This window comes from Nannospalax galili, unplaced genomic scaffold (assembly GCF_000622305.1).
Source record: "Nannospalax galili isolate Female #2095 unplaced genomic scaffold, S.galili_v1.0 scaffold415, whole genome shotgun sequence".
Taxonomy (NCBI): Eukaryota; Metazoa; Chordata; class Mammalia; order Rodentia; family Spalacidae; genus Nannospalax; species Nannospalax galili.
Genome location: NW_008337494.1, coordinates 1,635,147 through 1,649,134, shown reverse-complemented (window position 1 = coordinate 1,649,134; position 13,988 = coordinate 1,635,147). Strand labels below are relative to the sequence as shown.

Below are 13,988 nucleotides of genomic sequence, written 5' to 3'. Positions count from 1 at the left end.
ACGCTCCACAAACCATCCACACAGACACCCTGTTTTCCCCTTCACTCCCTGTACACTGAGGAAGTAATCCTCTCCTCACAAACATCTCACCTTGTCCATTCACTCTGGGCCTTTTCAACTCTTGAATTCCCACTCTACAAGCTCTCTGCTGGTCACTCCACCCCAAGTCCTCCATACCCTTCAAAGCCATCTTCTGCTCTTAGCCACCTCCAGTGCCACTTCTGCCTCCTTCATTTCAGTGGCCTATCAGAGCTCCATGCTGACAAGTCCAAAGACAGTGCTGGATCTCTATCTTTTTTTATTATTTTATTATTTTAATTTTATGTGTATGAGTGTATTGCCTACATGTAGGTAAGTGCACCCGTGTTGTGCAATGCCCATGGAGGTCAGAAGAGACTGTCTGATCCCCTAGGACTGGAGTTATGGACAGTTGTTAGCTGCCATGTGGGTGCTGGGATTTGAACCCAGGTCTTCTGCAAGAACAACCAGTGTTCTTAACCACTGAGCCATCTCTTCAGCCTCTGGATCTCTGTCTTAATTCTTGGTGGCTGCCCAATTCCTCTTTCTGAAAACATGGTTCCCCATTCCTATCCATTTCTATCACTGTGGTGGCTTATTTGTCAGGTCATCTTCTATCTGGTCTCTAAACGTGTCCTTCCATTCTGTCCCTCATTCTGGAATGCCCCCTTTCCAGCCATGATACCTTCTGGCTTGGCACTCTCTGGTTTTCTGTTCCTCTACCCCCAAGATATGGCTGCTCTACACAGATGTGAGGCTGTGGAATCCTTGGTCTTTGGATTCATCTCAGCCCGCAGAAAGGAAAGAGAAAAGCATGACTGCCCTTCAGAGAGACTTCAGGAAAATGCATCTACCACTTCTGTTTTTCTTGGCCAGAACATAGTTATGTCACCACAGCTGGCCGCAGACAGGGCTGTGTGTCCTGTGATTCTTACTCACTTATTTTCATTGTCTTCAGACTCTACAGATCTGACTTTTACCTACCTTTATAGCCTCCTTTACTTGGACATCCTCACAAGTACCACAAATCAATAATACCCTCATTCAACGTATTTGCAAACATTAAGGGTCTAGTGTACCTGACTACAGGTTCGCAAAAAAGAATAAGTTCAGTTCCCTGACTTCAAGGAACTATGTATGGTCAACTATTTTGCCCTGGATTCATTAATGCATAATTGGCAAATAAATCATATATACTTAAAATGATATGTTTTAAAATATATACATTGTGATTAAATCAAACTAATTGTTAAGTTCATCATCTCAAACATTGCTTTTGTGATGAGAACACTAAGGATCTTGTCTCTCAGAAATTTTTTATTACACCTTAAAATTAATTTTGCAAGTGCGTGTGTGTATAGCATGTGTGTAGAGGACAGAGGACAATTTGCAGGAGCCAGTTCTCTCCTTCTACTGAATGGATCTGGGACTGAACTCAGATCATCTGGCTTGGCAGCAAGCACCTTTACCTGATGAGTCATCTTGTAGGCCCTCAGCAATTTTTAAGTATCAAATATAAATGTTTTATTATTTTTATGCATGAATGTATTGCCTGCATGTAAGTGCACAGTGTGGTACAATGCCCACAGAGGTCAGAAGAGGGTGTAGAATCCCCTAGAACTGGAGTTGTAAGCCACCAAGTGGATGCTAGGAATCGAACCTGGGTGCTCTGTAAAAGCAGGCAGTGCTGTTAACCACTGAGCCATCTCTCCATCCCCTCAAATACATTACTATTAACCATAGTCACCAGGCCATATAACAAGAATTTACTCATCCTAACTGAAACTTCATGCCCTTTGGCCAACATCTTCCTACATTCAGTTTTTAGTTATGGAAGTTGACTGCTGGCTTCAGCTGCACTGAAGAGTGCTGGAACCTTCTAGAAAAAACACCAAGAAAGGAGCTGGAGAGATGGCTTAGCAGTTAAGAGTACTGGCTACTCTTGAGGAAGACCTGGCTTCAGTTGCCAGTGGGCTAACAACTGTATGTAACTCCAGTTCCAGGGGAATTTGATGCCTTTAATTCTGCCACACCCAGCTGATTTTTAGTACTTATAATACAAGTGAGTGAAGGGATGGTGAGCCATTTAATGGCACAGGAGGAAGAGGTATAGATAAGAGCTGATGAGATTCAGGGTCCTGTTCTCATCATGGTAAATTAAGTTAAACATATACAACTGGCCTCTCCAATTGGACTATAAATTTCTGGAGGAGGGTATAGGAGCTCTGTCTTTGATATCACATACAGAACCAAACCCACAGCTAGAAAATGTCATCTATACTATTAAATATAGGTGTGCCTATTTTCAATAGCATAAATTGCATAAACTATTAATTGATTGAATACAAACATAATGATTCTCCATCAATAGCTCTGTGTAGTTTGTGATAGGGTAACCACTTTATCATTTCTGAAAAACAAACTGCAAAAAAAAAACAGTAATAAGCTCAATAAAATTGTTCTTGGCAGGGGCTAGAGAGATGGCTCAGTGGTTAAGAGCACTGGCTGCTCATCCAGAGAATCTAGGTTCAATTCCCAGCACCAACATGGCAGCTAACAACCATCTATACTCCAATTCCAGAGGAATCTGATGCTTTCTTCTGACCTCCTTGGGCATTGCACAACATGGGTGCACTTACATGCAGATAATACATTCGTACACATAAAATAAAAATATTGTTTTTAAATTGTTCTTGGCTAGTAGGGTTGCCTAGAAGATAAGAGACTGGGTGTAAGGGAGGGCTTACTTCACACATGGTCAAGATGCTGACAAGCTTCATGTTCCTTCGATGTGCCTTTCATCATCAGAAAAATTAAACTCGTCATCTCTAGAGTACTTTGATGTATTAGAAAAACAATTTCTTATTCCTCAGTTCAATCCAAATACTCCCTTCTCAGATCTGAGTAACTTTTATCTGGATCACTGACTGGGAAATCAGCTACCTACTGCCTAAGGTATTCCAGGCTTGCACTGTTAGCTTTCTGATTCTTATTTACCTTTTTTCCTGTGTCAGCAACTTCCTAGATCAGCTGTGTTTACATCAGCTATGTTCTAAGGTTTGGGTGGTAGAGAACTGCTTACAATTCTTTTTGTCATCTAACCCATCTGTAACCAGGGCAGTTCACTATATACCACCTCCTTAATAACTATTATCAGGTCCAGGTGGAGTCCTGTAAAATAAGACTGGATTTGGAAACTTGTGATGCCTCCAGCTCCCCTACTTTGCTGGATGGCCTTGGGTAGGCCTCAAGTGTTCAGACCTGTCCTCAACCATAAACCGGATAGAATACCTGTTTTATTACTTTGCTCTGTGGCTTATTCACATAAAATGGAAATCAATGGTATGAGAAGCATGCAAGTCATGCTAGAGACCATGGAAAATCGATGCCACTTTTTACAGATAAAATGCTAGATTTCAAACAGCACTTGACACTTTGCATACAGACACTGCCTCTCTAAACTATTTCCCTCAGAATACTTACTTTCCTCTGCTACTAGAATGGTTTGTTGGGAATATCTGAGACACAATGAACTGTAATACTATTTATGAATAAGCTCTGACATACCGTACAATCTGTCATTACTAAAAGTAAGTATAAATGTAGTTGGAAGAGTTTGTTCTACCAGGTAAAAATGTTTCCCATTTTGTGTGTGTGTGTGTGTGTGTGTGTGTGTGCTGCATGTGAGTTTACCTGTGTGTGCGCATTTGTACAAATGTGTGGAGGCCAAAGGTCAACACTGGATGTCTTTCTCAGTTGCTCTTTTGTTTTTTGGGACAGGTTCTCTCACAAACCCTGGAACTCACTGATTCTGCTAAACTGGGAGTTTCAGGAATCCACCTGTCTCCTATCTCCAGCACCAGGAGAAGTGTGCTTTCACACCCATTTTCAAAATGTGGGTGCTAGTAATCCAAACTAAGTTCTCACACTAACACAGCAAGCACTTTACTCACAAGCCATCTCCCTAGCCCCCATATTTCTCACTTGTAAGGCTCTATTTTAATAATCATGGCATTCAAGATCAGTATTTTATAAACTGGTCAGTTTTTATAAAACGGCAGCCAAGGCCAGACTGCACCTTCCTGAATTGCCATAACCCAGTGCCAATTGTGAGGCAGATACTGAGATGGCTCGCTTTGCAGACACAAACTCCCTGTTGGTAGGGCTGAGCTTTGTGTCATCTGACTCCGGCTTTGCCGAGGCTGCTTCCTCTGATTTATTTACAGAGTTCGCCTTGTTAAATGCACACTTATAAATGCAGTCATTCACCAATTGTGAAACTGATGTTTATCTAACATGGTAGTCATCCAATGACCCAGAACTATTTCCCTGATACAGTTATAAAATACCAGTTATTAACAAATGTATGTTTTTATTCTAGCCATACAATTGCCAAAATTCTCAGGTAGAGAACTGACTCCCACAAGTTGTCCTCAGACCTCCACATGCATGCTATGCCATGTGCACACATACATACAGATACACACACACAAATGTAATTTTAAAAATGAAACGCAATTTAAAATTTTTAATTAAAAAACCAGAGTACACTTTTTTTGTTGTTGTTGTTCTTTTTTTGAAACAGGGTCTTACTGTAGCCCCAGCTGACCTGGAACTCACTATGTAGAACAGGGTGGTCCTGAACTCAAAGAGATCCACCTGCCTCTGCCTCGAGTGCTGGGATTAAAGGTGTGTGCCACCATGCCCGGCAAAACTAGGCTACAATTTTGTTGAATTTTTTTCATGCCAAACCCAGAATGAATGCATTAGAGTAGGATAATGGTAGATGACAGGCAAGTTCATAATCCTTTGTATCAGAAAAGGGAAATCACTAAGAGAGCTGGGGGCAGGGAGGACTGGAGAGATGGCTCAGTAATTAAGAGCACTGGCTGCTCTTGTAGAGGACCCAGGTTCGATTCCCAGCACCCACATGGCAGCTAACAACTGTCCAGGGGATCTAACACCCTCTTCTGACCTCTTCGGGCGTTGTACAACATGAGCACACTTACACACATGCAGGCAATACATTCACACACATCAAATAAAAATAATAAAATATTTTTTAAAATAACAAAAAAGTAAATAAAAAGAATACTTACTGCTTAGCTTTTAAATGAGTGAATGAGTACAGATTAGGGTAGACTGTCACCAAAAAAAAGGACAATCAAGATTTGTAAGCCATCATAACACTTTTCCTAGAAAAATCAAACAAAGATTCTTGGGGGAAATAAAGAAAAGAAAAGGGAAAATATTTTCTCATCACATCAGGGAGTAGGGGAGAGGCAGAAACTGGATGAAATTAAAAGGCAGAATTAAGACTATTAAGACTTTGCACTACACACACACACACACACACACACACACACACACCAGACACACACCTACCTCTGCCATTGCTCTTAGTTGCCCATAATAACTAGATGGTAAGAACCAACATAAATTCTGTACATAAATTCTGTAGGTTACAGGACATACAGAAGTCAAGTTGGGACTAACCTGGAAACTTTCTCTGATGGATAGTTTTCATAGTGCTGAAAGGGGTTATGCAAGTCACTGGAGTGGGGGGTCGCCAATGGACTTACCCATCAATGGACTCTGCATGCTACAATATTGATCTGTCGGGCAAGATATGCCACAGGTGCAATAGTGACCTGACTGTTTTGGAGGTAACCAACTACTTTCTGAGTGGATTTGAGGTCCACTCCACAGGAGAGAATTCATGCCTGGGACTGTAAACCAGTCAAAGTCCATGCTGTGGAAATCATAAGCCCTAGGTGGGGAGCCAACAAGTACTGCTGTTTTGCTCCATGGACATGTTGTCAAACTGCCTTCTAAAATTTACACTTATTTTGATACCCATAAATTAGTGCTGCTCTCAACCTTGGTCAGAAAAGATTCTTTTTATAGTGGGCAGTAGTCAGTGCAGACTCTTAACTGGTTAAAGTGCTGAGAATAACTGACTATAGAATAGTCAGTCAGGAGAATAACTCCCTACATAGCAACTTACATTTTTCACAAAAAACTCAATTCAAAATGAGTCAAAGAACTAAAAGTCAAGTGCAAAATTATGAAATGTGTAGAAGAAAATATTGGAGAAAATCTAAGTGACTTAGAAATAGTTGTGGCCTTTATTTTTTATTTTTAAACATTTTTATTATTTTCATTTTATGTGTATGAGTGTAAATGCCTACATGCATGTAAGTGCACCCAAGTCATGCAATGCTCATGAAGGTCAGACGAGGGTGTCAGACCCCCTGGAACTGGAGTTATGGATGGTTGTTAGCCTCCTTGTGGTTGCTGGGAATAGGACCCAGGTCCTCTGCAAGAGCAGTCAGTGCTCTTTGCCACTAAGCCATCTCTCCAGCTCCCAGGGGTAACATTTTATTGGTTTTGATTTTGGTTTTTTGTTTTTTTTTTTTAAGAATTTTTGTGTATTTCATACACCAAAGTTTTGAATGAAGTTTAATGAAAAATCATTTCTTTCATGGATTGTGCTTTCGGTGTTATGACTAAAAACATCACCATCAAATCCAAGATCACCCAGATTTTCTCCAATGTTTTCTTCACTTGACTTTTAGATCTTTGACTCATTTTTCATTGACTGTGTGTGTGTGTGTGTGTGTGTGTGTAAACTATAAGCCCGTGTTTGGATTTGAAATATATTTGGTAGGTGCTTGCCGAGCATGCATAAGGCCCTGGGTTCAATCTCCAGCACTGCACTAACTGCTCAGAGTGGTAGCGCATACCTAATCCTATCACTTGGGAGGCAGAGACAGGAGGATCAGAAGTTTAGCATCACTGTTGGCTGCATAGTGAGTTACAGGCCAACCTAAGCTACAGGACTTGATATTTCAAGTAAAAACAAAACAACAACAAAAAAGAAGAAACCCAGATCAAAGCTTGCTGATTCTAAATCACTGCACCCATTATTCCAGTATTTTCAGCTGGATTCCTGCTATCACCCAGCACTTCACCTTTCAATTGTTTTCAAACTGTTTTCCAGTTTTCAGTAGAGTGACTGTTCAGGCACAGGTTTGATTTTATCACTCCCCTAAACAAATATATATATTTTTGGTCTTTTTGAGACATGGTCTCCTTATAGCCACAGCTGGTCTGGAACTCTCTATGGAAACGAGGCTTGCCTCGATCTCACAGAGATCTACCTGCCTCTGCCTCTCAAGTTTAGGGATTAAAATGAATGCACCACCAAGCCCGGCTGATTTTCCCACTCCTGTAAAAAATTTCTTACACTGAGTGAGTGTGTGTGTGTGTGTGTGTGTGTGTGTGTGTGTGTACATGTGCATATGCCCAAAGCTCTTCTTTCAACTTCATTTATCACAATGCATTTTTAAAAAGATTAACATCATGTAATCTTGGGGTTGGAGAGATGGCACAGCGGTTAAGAGTACTGACTGCTCTTGCAGAGGACCCGGGTTCGATTCCCAGCACCCACATGGCGGCTATGAACCATCCTTAACTCCAGTTCCAGGGGAATCCAAAGCCCTCTTCTTACCTCCACGGCATTGCAGGACATGGATGCACTCACATGCATGCAGGCAATACACTCATACACATAAAATAAAAATAATAAACATTTTTTAAAAAAAGATTAACATCACTTGATCTCTGCTGGTGTATTAGCTGTTGCATATGTCATCCTACTCTTAAAACATCAAATGCTTTTCCAATTCCTCTCATTTGGGACAGAAGGGTCTTCCAGGACGCATACCAACAAACAAGAGTCCTAGTGACAACAGCTTCAATAGCGGTTTCATCCAGGTAGACAAAAGGTCATGCTACCTTCGAATGCAGTGTCTGAAGGTTTGAGCCTCTGAACCCTAGCTTGCCTGGTATTTGGATGTTGGCAGGGTGCTCTACATTCCATGAAGGTGTTAAGAGGTAAGTTAAAAACTCAACAAGTACATGCTGGATTCAGGCTGTGGTTGCTTGATCACTGGCAGTAATTCCATGTTGAAATAATGCCCTCCTAGAGAAGTAGACACCCACAGCCCCACTCATCTCCCCAACCAAAACCTGCTCCCCTAACACAGCCATGATAAGATTTTCCCAGTGATGGAGGCCAAGCCCTTCTTCATGCAAATAATCCATTTGCCACCATTTTTATTTGCATCACCTTCTCACAGGAGATGAAAGTCACTCTGTCTGGGATAAACCATGTGGCTGTCAAACCTCCCAAACAGCTCTACAGAGACAAAGGTGCCAGCTTATTTAAGATTCTGTAGATGGTTCGGTGAGCTACTGGAAGAGCTGGGGTCCTCCTAGACTTCAGAATAAACCGCTGTCAGCAGCTCTCCTCTGCTTTTCTGGCGGTCTCATTGCAGTCTTCCATCTCACCACCCTCTGTGTGCTGTTTCCTTCCTTCTGACTGTGGTCCCCTCCCTCATCACCTCTGGTTGAACTTACTCAGTTTCTCTTCACTGCTATTGCCCTACAATTTTAAGTCCATTTGCCCATCCATTTCCCTGTCTGGATCGTGAGTTTCTCAAAGACAGAAACCTACCCATCTTGTGTTTCTACAGTGGCTGAGAGCTGGCCCGAGTTAAGTGTCTCCATAAATCTGTCACAGGCACAACTTCTAAGTTCTTGGTAAAGAAGCTTTATAAATTTGGAATAAATGAGGAGCAAATGAAGCCAAGGGAATGAGGTAATGAAGGAAAGAAACAAGGGTATATCAAGGGGAAAGGATAAACTAGAATTCTCAAAGAAGAAAAAATTTAGAAATCAATTTAAAAGTGGGCCATAGGGCCTGGAGAGTTGGCTTGGTGGATAAGGTCACTTAGTGCTCTTCCAGAAGACCCAGGTTCAGTTCTCAGCACCCACATGGGAGCTAACACCCATCCTTAAGTGCATTTCCGGGTGATTTGATGCCCTCTTTTGACCTCCATCAGCACTTACATACATGCAGACAAAATTCTCAAACACATAAAATAAAAATAATTACGATCTTTAAAAGTGGGCCATATGGCTTTCAGTCTGATCACAGAACGCAGTACCCTCTGTGTGAATAAGACTTAGTCTGCAGTATTTCTGAAAGATCACCTTTTTCCTGCTTAATTTGGTGCATGCATGAATCACCCATGGGCTGACCTGCTAAAGATACTGCCATCTGGATCACAAGATTGGAACAAACTGTTCCAAGAATGGAGAAATTTTTAAAAGTTACATTGTGAATATACATCATCTAGTATGAATCTTGGTTTGCTACATTCTAGAAGAAACTAGAAGGATGTCTATATAGTCAATTATAAAAGTTCAAGCCATATTAAGTTAACTAAGCACTCACCCCTTGCCAGCCTGTTAACATAGCACACTGAGTCAATCTTTCTGAGTTTTTCTGCTCTGTCTCTAGGGAACAATTGACAGGCATCAACAGTCGGTCCCCCAATTCTCTCTGCCTGAGATTCATCACTAGAAGAGTCCCCAGAGGGGACATATGGCACTTAATTAGTATTTATTGAACATTTTCCACCAAGCACTTTGCAAGGTGGCTTGTCTACATTAGACAGCTCATTTAACCCATCTGTCCCCACTAGGCTCAGTCACAATGAGTGAACAAAAGTCTGGATGCTCCTAGTATTCCTTCAACAAATACTCACAGAACACCTACCACTACAGTCTGGGGGCACAAATTAACTTGTCTATTTTGCTTGCTCTTGTTGATCAAGACATTAGAGGAGTGCCTGGCAAACATACAGGTGACTGGACCGCCTGAACTCCCCCACCTATCCACTCCTTTCTCTGCCCTCCCAGCAGTCTAGCCCAAGGCTCCTGTACATTATTCCAGTCATTCTCACCATAATTCAGGATTTCTATCATCATAGAATATTTAGCAGTATTTCTGGCCCCCACCTATCAGAAGCTAGTACAAGACATCCTTTAATAGCACCCCCACCAAACAAACACCAAAATCCCAAACATCTAATATACTAGGTTCTGGGAAGTAGGTCATGATAACTATACCAATTACCCTTAGATCAGTTTTGTGTTGCTTTCTATCTCCAGCCACAAGAATCTTCTACCTTCTATGGTGGCTTGAATGAGAATGTCCCCCATGGGCTCCAAGTATTTTGGCATTTTGTCTCTAGTTGGTGGTGCTGTTTTGGGAGATTTTAAGAGGTACGGCCTTGCCGGAGGAAGCACATCATGGGGGGCATGTTCTGTGAGTTCTTAAGCTGCCAGATTTCTGCTTCCTGTGCCTGCTTGAAGATGTGATCACTCAGCTTTCTGTTCCAGCCACTTCTGTACCATCCCTCCCCTGCCATTATGGACTCTAATCGCTCTAGAATCCTAAGAGCAAATAAACTCTTCATTCTGTAAGTTGACTGGTCATATCACAGCAATAGAAAGATAACTAATACATCTTCTATTTTAGTGTGTGTGTGTGTGTGTGTGTGTGTGTACCTGTATACATACAACGGTACTTGTGTGGAGATCACTTAAGAAATCAATTCTCTGCTTCTACTAGGTGGATCCTGGGGATCAAACTTGGGTCATCATTTACCTTCTTGATCGTTCCCTCAAATTCAAGGCCTTTACTCTGTTTCCTTTGCTGAGAAAAGTAGCACCTCAACTTTACCACTACCATTGGGTCTGGGTGGTTCTTTGCTGTGGGGGACTGTCTGGGACATTACCAGGCTCTCTGGCTTCTACACATTAAAGCCAGTAGCATCATTCCACTCCACACCCAGTTATAACAATCTAAAATATCTCTAGGTATTGTGAAATATCCTCTGAAGGAAATACTACCAAATGAATGCCTGAAACAGACCTTCCCTTCTCTGTCATGCCTTAGTAATTCCTACCCTTTAGTTGTGCTTACACAGCATTAAGGAAGTGTTTCTTGATCCACGCTCCCAGAGTCTATTCTCCCTGCTGATTTCTCCCACCACACCCTCTACATCTTCTCAGCACTGCTCACAATTGTAATGAAGTAGCATTTAATGTCTCAACTCACAAGCTCCTTGCCAGCAGGAACCATGTCTGCTCCTACACTGCGGTGCCCCCAGGGGTCAGGTTAAGTATGTCTTAATTTACTGAATGGGCCAGGTATTCTGCTGGGGTTCAGTGGTCTGAACGTTGAGAGATTCCATCTCTGTGTTCAGGATGCTGAGCACAGAACGGAAAGTAAGTCTCATCTCCTGAGCAAGCTTGATTAACCGGTAGCTGCATTGAGAAGATGCTATGCACATCAGTTCTTCTGAGGTTCCAAATACAAGAAACTTGGGGCGTGGAGAGATGGTCCAATGGTTAAGAGCACTGGCTGCTCTTGCAGAGGACCTGGGTTCCATTCCCAGCACCCACATGGTGGCTAACAACCATCTGTTAACTCTAGTTCCGGGGGATCCAACACCTTCTGACCTCTGCAGGTACAGCACAACATGGGTGTACTTACATGCAGGCAATACACTTGTACACATAAATTTAAAATAATAAAATATTTAAAAAGGAGACAGAAACCACATTCCAGGCCCAAGTAATGGACCAAAACATAAAGTTTCTTACAAAGTGGTGGGAAACTCATCCCAATCATGGCATAAATGTCCAGAGGCTACAGCTTTTCAGAAGCAGCTGGCATTCTGTAAGTGCTGCTCCATCTCATCCAAAAAGACGAGGGAGGAAATCTTTCCCATCTCCTCAGACCCAGGAAAATGGTTTCAGAGGATCAATAGAACTCTCTACAGTTCATGATGTTGGAGGGTGCCACACCTGTCTCATAGATAAAGAAAAATATATAGAGCTAAGAAATATAAAGGGCTGTAACTGTCCTAAGGAGAAGGAGATAGTGATAGTTGGTATCCTGGAATGAGTTCACACTCCCTAGCTGAAGTCAAAGATGGTGTGCCATGTACCAGATGTGGGTCATATATATACAAGACAGAAACAGCAGAGGAGCCCTGGACTGATCTCACCAGGATTGACCAAATGACAGTTCCAGGCATGGCGATGGGAGGGGTCTCCAAAGGACACTCTTAAAAGCATTCAGGAGAGTAGCCGGGCGTGGTGGCACACACCTTTAATCCCAGCACTCAGGAGGCAGAGGCAGGCAGATCTCTGTGAGTTCAAGGCCAGCCTGGTCTACATAGTGAGTTCCAGGACAGCTGGGGCTACAGGGAGACCCTGTCTCAAAAAGACTAAAAAAAAAAAGCATTCGGGAGAGAGCTAGCGCTGACAAATGCTGGAAAGCTTCCATATCTGCATAGGAAGGACTTCCAGTGCTCAGTGCCTTGCCTTCTGCATGCTCACAAGTCAGAAACAGGTAACCAGGAGAAAGAAGCACAATGCGTGAGGGCAGAGACCCTGTATCCCTGCATGCCCAGCTTCCCTCCACCACCGAAGGCTTGCTACTGGACACAGGTCTAGCTAGCGGAGGCACACTGCTTCAACTGAAGCTCTGGATTCTGTCACACCCTAAGATGACTGCTTTAATGCTGAAGTGATATTACAGTTTGTGATTTGAAGAGACCACAGAAGTTTTTATGAACTAGTATCATACGTCTTGGGTCCTATTCAACAGGACACTCAGTCTCTTGCCTAGTCTTTGTCTCTTACCTGCTCCTTCATAAATGAACCTCACTCTCACATAACACAAATGTCTAGGTGTTCATTTAGGAATGGTCCTATGACCTAACTGGGGACAAGGCCAGGAAAGCCTTGGATAAGCTTCTCTCCGAGGGCTCTCAGATGCTGGGACTATTAAAGAAATTTTTTCCCTGAAACAGTCTTGGATTAGGGAGGGAAAAAACACTATGATACACATGTATAAGGAATGGCAGGCAGGTAGGTAGCTTCCTAAATCTTAGCATTTATGACTGAGGAGAAGGGCTGGAAAGATGGCTCAGCAATAAAGAGCATTGGTTGCTCTTACAGAGGACCTGGGTTCAGTTCCCAGCACCAAGTTCCAGGGGATCTGACGCCCTCTTCTGGCGTCTTTGGGCACTGTACTTATATACCTACAGACAAAGCACTCACACATAAAAAATAAATAAATAAATAATATTTTTTTGAAACGCTGAGAAGGAACAGTGAGAGGGAAAGGAAAAGGGGAAGACAGACTTGCTAAAGAAAGGAGAATTTCCAAAGACACAAAGTACCTGCCAAATGCTGCAGAAAGGTTTAAGTTTTACTTTCACAACACACTGAAATTCATTAATAAAAAGACTAGTTAAACCCTTAAAGTCAAGCAAATGCACCTATCAAATTGCTGTGTTAATTGTATATTGAATCATTACCAAAAGATTTATGAGGGCACACAAGCTGTGTCTAACAAGGCTCCACATTAATACGCCCATATGTGAACACAAGTTTCACAGATAAGTAATTTATAAGGAAACGATTACATCTACAAGATAAAGAGCTAATAGTTATCAAAGACATAAAGTTAAGGCCAAGGAAGGGAAATGGGTTTGAACTGAAGCTGGTGTCTCAGCACATCTGTTGCTCTGGCCTATCCTTTGATAACAGCCTGGTGACTATCCTCTGGGGAAGCCATCTCAGATCATGTGGCTCAGTTGTGACTCTCAGGCCTACCCAGCCTCCTGGCTCTAAACATAATCCAGGTGGTTAACAGGGGTGTAACTCCCTAGGCTAGGCTGGCCCTATGAGAAAGTTTCTGCAGCTACTAACATGGCAAAACAGAAGCTGGAAAGGTGGCAGCAGTTTTTGCTCTCACATGGGGCAAGGCCGCTTGAGAGGAAAATATACCAAAGGGGGCCTGAACCTGAAGATCGGGACAACCTGACAACAGTACTTATGCACCCGATCTAACGCTGCCAGAGCGTCACCCTGTATCCTTTGAATATACCAGCTAATAAGTCACCTTTTTTCTTAAATCAAGTATGAGCTAGGATCTACCACTTACAACCCAGTGCTGTTAATACCAACAGCAATTTTCAGCCCCTAGTAATTCAAAATGCAAAAGGGATCACACTTTTCTGACATTATAAAGTTTA

General features: G+C 42.3%; 1 protein-coding gene across 1 annotated transcript in view; it reads right to left on the bottom strand.

Annotated features, from left to right (window-relative positions):
• Positions 1–13,988, bottom strand: part of Gnptab (N-acetylglucosamine-1-phosphate transferase subunits alpha and beta) — a gene marked incomplete in the record, with an annotated part of 86,761 nt that overhangs the window by 65,929 nt on the left and 6,844 nt on the right.